Source organism: Psammomys obesus, unplaced genomic scaffold (assembly GCF_907164565.1).
Source record: "Psammomys obesus unplaced genomic scaffold, mPsaObe1.curated_primary_1811, whole genome shotgun sequence".
Taxonomy (NCBI): domain Eukaryota; kingdom Metazoa; phylum Chordata; class Mammalia; order Rodentia; family Muridae; genus Psammomys; species Psammomys obesus.
In genome coordinates this window covers 10,472,049-10,479,774 of record NW_026596057.1, presented here as the reverse complement: position 1 = coordinate 10,479,774, position 7,726 = coordinate 10,472,049, and the positions used below count along the sequence as shown (strand labels likewise).

At 44.2% G+C, this 7,726-nt stretch overlaps 1 protein-coding gene across 1 annotated transcript in view; it reads left to right on the top strand.

Annotated features, from left to right (window-relative positions):
• The first annotated feature begins 370 nt into the window (after positions 1 to 370).
• Positions 371 to 7,726, top strand: part of Tnr (tenascin R) — a 343,283-nt gene continuing 335,927 nt past the window's right edge. The window contains exon 1 of the mRNA XM_055624653.1: positions 371 to 802. The gene's annotated coding sequence lies outside the window, so the exon portion shown is untranslated. The remainder of the gene's footprint in view (positions 803 to 7,726) is intronic.

The window sequence follows — 7,726 nt, the reverse complement described above, 5'->3', positions numbered from 1 at the left end:
AAACCACTTAAGACTCTCACAACTGAACTTGTTCTGAAACATTTCGTCCTCAAAGGCACCCACCCATTACCATGCCATATTTTACTACTGCAATGACAGAAAAAGCATTTGCAGAAGGCTCTGGTTTTCCCTCTGTCTTCCTATCCGAGCTCAGCAGAGGGAAGTCTCATCAGGACTTGGGCTGTTTGGCTGTGTACAAAAGCAGCCTCCAATAGTTTGTGGGTGCAGGGAGATTCCTGTGCCTGAACTCAGGCTGTTCAAGAGGACCAAGGACACGTTGCTTTTCTGTCCACTAGGGGGCTACTTATAGAAGGCTGGGGGAAAAAAGCTTAAAAATATGCTGCTGAAATTTCAGTAAGAGGGGAAAAGAGAGAGCTTGCGAGAGACAGCAGAGCGGTCCCAGGCTTCCTGAACGCGTCAGAGGCAGGAACCGACTGTGCTAAGGCTGTTGGCTCAACACGCATAGACAGAGCCGGAGCAGCCTCAGAGACAGGGAAAGAAGAAAGGGTCCTCCCTGACCCAAGGATTTACCACTAGTGGAGTACAGCTATCTGACTTTTTGGTCTTATTTTGGGTGCCTCTTCTCTCCTTCTCCTGGTAGACCTACCAGCTGGGTTTTGTTTCTTTCGTGAAACCTTCTCTCTGCCTCTCAGAAAAAAAAAAAAAAAAAAGAGGAAGGGAAGAGAGGGAGAGAGGTGGGTGCTCTAGATGAGCGCATCAGCTGTCTCCAGCCCGAACAGACAAGAATTCTCTGCCTAGGAAGCTGCTCTCACTCTCCCGGCTACCCACCCCCCCAACCTGGGTAAGTCCAGAGCACTGCGCTCCTCCGTTTTCTGGCTAGCGAGATTTCAGCACCACGGAGAGCGATCAGATGCCGGTCTGTTCTTCAAGGCATTTGGCAGTAAGGTTACCTCTCTTTCAGCTGCCGGTAAAGCTGGGTTCTGCTTAGGGAAAAACGAGAAAGGCGCAAAACTGTCTCTGCCGAATTAGAGGGGGATGTGGACCTTGGCCTTGGGAGTGAGCCTGAGCAAATGTATTTGTGTGCACTGTTGCATAAGACAGGTGAGGTCGGAGCTGGCAGGCTTGTAATTGTGCTAGTCTCTGTGTGAGGCTGTCCTTTTTATATGTAGACAAGAGGGAGGGTTTGGGGAAATGAGTCGGGGAATCTTCCTTAATTAACTCTTTCATAACCATCCCTAGGTGGTGGGAAAGTGTTACAGAGCAAGCCTGGGAGATAGGAGTGAAGGTAGAGTTAAAAGTTGTGCAACTAGGAGGGAGAGGCGATATTTTAAAATGTCATTTCCCCCCAGGATTACCTGGGTTCTTGCTGTGGTGAGAGCCTAACCTGACCTTTTGCTTTCTTTCCCGGTGTGAATTCATGGTGGACAAGTGTAACAGGTTGGGGTAATTTGGGGCTGAGGTCCCTGATTTCATGCTTCTAGAAAAATACTCAGCTTGGCAGGGGCTTGGCTGATGTGGATTATACTGTATTTACAAGAAGGCAGGAAGTACCATCTACTTTTCTGTTATCCTTGGTTGGAAACGGGAAAAAAGTCTGTTCTCCCCTATTTTCTGGGGCATCTGTTAATGAAACACAGTCCAGAGGAAAGGTTTTTGTCTCCACTTGTCTAGAGCATCAGGAAAAAGCTCAGACTAGCTCAAAAGTGGGAGTTTCCCCCCCCCAATTCCCACCCAGGGGCTCCACAGATGGGAGCTGGCAATTACTACATTCTACTGCTCTCCCTCTCTCTCTTTTGCTCTCTCTCACTCTCTCAGTCTCTCGGCCTCTGTGTCTCCCATTCCTCTTTCTTTCCTTTTTCCTCCTCCATCTCTCTCTCTCTCTCTCTAAATATCTTCAAAAAGTTGCTTCTCCTGTCTTTCATTTTCCTTGGAGATGCTATCTGCCTGCTCCCATGTCCTCCAGTTCTCCCCAAACCTCCTGCATGAAACTAGTCAACAAGTGGCACTGGAGGTTTTCTTCAGTCACCAACATGTCCCAGGAGCAAGAGGGAGGTGAAGCTTCTTATAAGATAAAGACTCAGCTTAATTGACCTCTAACTCTTTGAGGTTCTGTTCACTGTTATCCATATTGAGGTGGGGGAGGGGCAGGTACTTAGAGGTATGCACAGACCTTCTTGCTCTGATGACTTTCTGTTTTGCTTTTAATTCAAAATCCTGGGCTTTCCTCCAAGATGAGTACAGTACTCTGCTTTGGATTGTGGGAGCCTTCTAAGTGGGAGATATAGTTCTGAGCAAAATGGTGCCTTTCCCCCCAGATCTAGAAACTTCAGTGTGTCTTTAGAATGAATGGCAGTGAGTAGAGATGGGGAAAACAGTGATGTCAGAGTTTGTAATGGTAGACAAAGGATTGAAACAGACAAATTTGAAGAATTAGGAACTAACACTGACTCATTTGTACTCCATCCTTGCTGTTCATATTCCCCCAATCTGTACCAGTAAGTGTATGGATTTCTGTATGGCATGTCCCAGGATACTTAAAAAGCAAACCCTTGCGCTGGAGTCTGTCTTAAAGCTGTCATTTGTTATGTCACCATTATTTTATTAATGCCCTTAAATTCTCTCTGAAAAAAAAAGTGGTCAGTGACATTATTGGATCCATTTTTTAAAAAGGAGAGGTAAGCATTGGGCCAGAGAGTGGCAAAAACAGAGACAGAACTTCTGATGTACTAACCTGTCAGTGCAGAAGTGCCTATGTATGGGAGAATGGGAAATTGCCATCCTACAGACACACATGTGCAAGCAAAGCTTGTTAGTGACTTCATTGTGAGATAGTGGGCTCTCCCTGGGGAAGAATGAGAATCAACCAGACATCCACCAGACATATCAAGGTGCTGCTGATGCCCAAAAACCACATGAAAAGCTCCCTGTAATGTTGGTGAAGAGAGTCCCCTGGGCTCATGGCCTCCAGAAAGAACTAAAGTCATATAGCTATGGTCATATTCCCTTTACCTCAGAATTTCAGGTAGAGGCCCTTTTCCAAGAGCTCATTGCCATTGATGTCTGGGTTTGAAATGTTTGTCCACTTTCCTGTCAGGCAATTAATGGGGCCATATTCATTGAGTCCTCTGTGGCTTGGGATGGAGGAAGATGACCAAGAATCAGGAAATGTTGGGCTTCTACCACCTAAAAGAATGGGAAATGGTACACAGACACTATATATACAAAGTCTCTACTTCCCCAGAAGCCCTTGCTCTCATACCTGCTAGGATTCTGAAGAGAAAACTGCTATATCCTCACACCTGTCTCTCCCTCACTGAACAGAAGAAATTCTTCTAGGTTACTTCTGAGGCCCAGAGAGGTAAGACATGCTAAGAAAAGATGGAGGGAAGGATAGACAGCAACCTGCCTTATTCCCCATCACTGTAAGTGACCACTCTTACCACAAATGGGTAACCATTACTGTTTAGAATTGAGATATAATTTGTATGTCACAAAATGGACAGAAGGTAACTATTTGAATTAGAAAGTTTTGACAACCTTGTGAAAAAAAAATGAATATTTGACCTCTACCCCAAATAAAACATACAAAAGTTTCTGCATGCTTTTTTTTCCAATCAGCCTTCTTCTTCTTCCACAACCCCTTTGACTGCTACCATTATAGGTCAAATGGCTGCCCTGTGCAATATAAAGATAATGCTGATTGCATTACATGATAGATGCATTATGTGGATCTTGAACTTTTATGTGAGCATCTCAGGTCCTAAGTCTGGTGATTCTAGATAGACGGCAGGGAAGGTGAGGGAGGGGCATGTTCTGCATCTCAGTTTGCTGTCCTGGTCATTTCAATTGTGTGTATGGAAGACAACAATTAAGTCCAAATAGTCTCCTCAGAAGACCCTGCCTTTGAGCTGATATAAGATTATTTGATGGCACAACTCATGAATATGATGTTGAAATAGTTATTAAAATATGGGATTAAGTTTCAGGCATCTGGCCGTGAGTCACCCAATCTGGTCTTCAAGAGTGAGCAGAAGAAAGCACACCCATGCATGTAAGCTTAGTAGAACTGGAGCAGAGAGAGCTGGTTTGCAGTCCTTATACCATGAAATCCAGCTCCACTCACAAGGACCTGGGGTGGAGTATGTGTGCTTATCTTCCTTATTTAAGAGTGGCTCTAAACCCAGAAACTATGTTGCCTTTATGTATCACCATAGTTCTACCCAGTGACACTCCATTCAACTTGCTTCCATCTTTGAGCTGCTTGTCCCAGTAATAAGTGCCGTTTCCAATCATCATTAAGAAAGAATGGAGTCATCAGGAGGTTTTTGGTGACTTAAATGAATTAAATATATTTGTTTGTACAGATGTGTGCGTTTGTATGTGTGGTATCACGACATCTTCCCACTTCCTTTCCATCATATCCTATCTAAGGAAAACTGGGTAGAGTTAAGGCATTTTACACAATTGAGACCGGGGTCTTCAACTAAGAAACACAATTTCTGCCACACCAATAATCGTTTGAGAGTCCTCAGAATTTGTCTGTGTGGATCACAGATCCATTTATAAGGTCAGTGGATAGCTGTATCTTCTGCCTCCCTCTATCTGGAGATTTTCCTATAGTGCTTTCTTTCCGCATCTTGTCCCTCTGAACTCACCTTCCTCAGAGGAAGCTCCAAGCCAGGTCTTCTACAGGAAGGGTCCTGGGTCATCTCTCTTAGATAATCTCCCACAATGGGGAATAAAAGTCGCTAAGCTGCATAGTCATGAGAAACTAAAAGATGGCCAAAAAGCAGATGACTCTCTAGCATCTAGGGAGAAGATTGTGCAAAATTTCAAAAGATGAATAATGTTCCCAAAGTGGGTGACTTGGCAGAAGTCATTGCTGCTTCATCTTGATCTTGATTTTCACTGATAAAGATGAGATCGGCCACCTAAGTAGCATTGCGTCTTCTTAAGAGCCGGGCAAGAGAGAGGGTGATAAAGTTTCAAATCTACTTCTAACCACATGAAGAACTCATTAAAGCTTTGTCTTGAATGTTATTTTTTACTAGAACCATATTGGTACATCTTCTTGGCCATAGGGTAATGTGTATATCACTTGGCATATCGTAAGAGTCATATTCTCTTTTCTTTGCTTCTTTTTATTCCCCCACTTGGTCTCTTTTTTTTTTTTTTTTTTTTTTTTTTGTATTTTGAGTATCTCTAGTTTAGTGGCATAAGGTGCTTTTCACTTACTGGGTAACCATAGTCAGCACCCCCATTCAAATTCTGATAATAACTCTCATCTATTCCTTCCCCAGCCTCTGCCAACCATCACTCTGAGAGTCTGATCTAGAAATAAATTACAGAAGGAGTCATCCAATTTTATCCTTTTGTATCTTATGCTTACAAATGATTTGATTTCTTACTAACGTGTGTATGGTGCGTGTGAGTGTGTGCACGCGCACACATTTCGTGGTACACATGTGGAGGTGAGAGAATAACTATCGGGAGTCGGTTTTCTCCTTCCATCTTGTTTCTGAGGTAGAATCTCTTTTTGCTTCTGTCATAAGTGCGTACTCCAGGATAGCTGGCCTGGGAGCTTCTGAGTGAGTCTCCGCTTCCCATCTTGCCATAGGGCTGGTGGGACTGTAGACGCACATCTCCCCATACAGCTTTCCTGTATGGGGTCCAGGAATCAAACTCAGGTCGTCAGGTGGAGTGCTCTCAGGCCATCTATGGAGACCACCGTTTATCTGTGCATGAACACTTAACTTAGGTTGTTTTGGCCAGTTGCCTCTGTCTAACTCTCCGGACAGTGTGCAGGGCAGCTCTCTGATCAAAGCCCTGAACTGAGTTAAAAATCATTCCTTTCCCTGATAAGTCTGGACAGAGGCCAGTTGGAGAGGCTAAATGGAGCCAGTGCCTATGAGCGACCTGGGTCTGTTTCCCATGCTTAGGCTTTCATTCACTGTTGGTGTGTGAACAGAGACAGACTAAGTGAGCTGGAGTCCTAAATCTCTATCCCCTGAAGTGCCCCGGGTGTATTACAGAGAGGTTGGTTCTAGGAGGCAGGAGGAAGCACATACCTTCCCCCCACCCCTGAGCCTGCCTTTGGGCTTTCCAGCTTCAGACCAAGGTCCTAATGGCAGAAAGGCTTCTGAAGTTTACACAAGTAAGTCCATAGACACATTGTAGTGTCTGAAGGGTTCTACCCTGATCACTCAGGGAGCCTTATCCTTTGGAAAGGAAACCTCCAAGCTCACTTGGCTTAATAGAAGTTTATGAATTGGCTATAGATGATTCAGTAAAAGGCCATTATTCAGGCCTATGAGGTGAGCATGTGTTCCCTTCATGTGACATGGTACAAGAGAGACAAAAATGAAGATGCTCGGAACATTGATTCCAGGACAGTAGCAACCAAGATGGCTGGTGCGTGACAGTGTCTATTTGAAATCTCTAAGCTAAAATTGGCCTGTGATTCAAACTTACCTTAAAATGTTCATTTTTGATTCATTATAAAATTAGTCGACAGTCATTAACTGTGAATGTTAGCGAAGTAATTACCCTTAATAGATGTTTTTGTTATTATTTTTGATATTCCATATCATCTAGGGGCTAAATGATAGATATTATTAGCCCCATTCTACAGATGAGAAAATTGAGGCATTGTGGTCTCAGATGACCTGCTCAGCTAAAGTACAAGAGCTTCCATACTTGTTCCCCTTTTTAGTGAAAGTAGCTGTGATTTATGCAGGGTTCATGGTTTGCTTGGCTCTAACCCAGGCCCTGCAGTGTTATATTTCACTTGGTTCTCACAGTTTAAAGTTCATCCACTCTGAGGCTGAAGTTGCTCTGTGAGGTTCACTGTGATGATGTTGTACAGTAACTCTCATATTTAATCCTTGTAACCCTGGAGTCAGAGCTGCAAGGGAAACCTTCTCCAGCCAATGGGAAAGGGGATACCCCAAACTTGAATCCTTATGATGATCATGAAAGAGAACACATGGATGAGGGTCACAAAGTTGAGAGGTTTGGAGAGGTTAGTTTGCCTCAGGCCACATGGCTAGTGGGCACAGGGCTGGCTTCAGCCATGGACTAAGCTCATATTCTTCTCCAGCTTGTGTCTTACCTTTGCTTTCTATCACCTTGGATTATGTATGTAACCCGTTGGACAAAAGCCTGTGAGAGGCATACACCAGTAAGTCAATGCTGATGAGGTAGAAGCAAGAGGATCACAAGCTGGAGGCCAGCCTGGGCTATACCTTTTAGGGGCTAGAGAGATGGCCCACTCTTCAAAGGGTTTGTTGTGCAAGAACTGGAGTTCAATCCAAAGCACCATGTAAAAAGTAGGATGCCGTAGCATGCTGGCAATTCTAGCCCTGAAGAGTAGAACAGGAGGATCTCTCGGGCTCACCTCACAGTCAGTATAGCCAAATAAGTGAGCTTGGGACTAGTGAGAGAGACTCTGTCTCCAAAAGAAGATAGGCAATTGAGAAAAACATCTGATGTCTACCCCTGAACTTCACACACACACACACACACACACACACACACACACATACACACACACACACACACACACAAAACATGCAGATTCAGACAGGTATATACACATAAAAACACACATGCACACAAAGCAGCAAGAAACACAGCCTTGAACACTTGACTTTAACTTACCGCTCTAATACATACTGACCTGCTACCTTGGGCAGTTACTGAATCTATTCTAGTCTGAGATTTCTCATCAAACTCTTCACCTTCTTCACCCTCCTGAAGCTGCAGA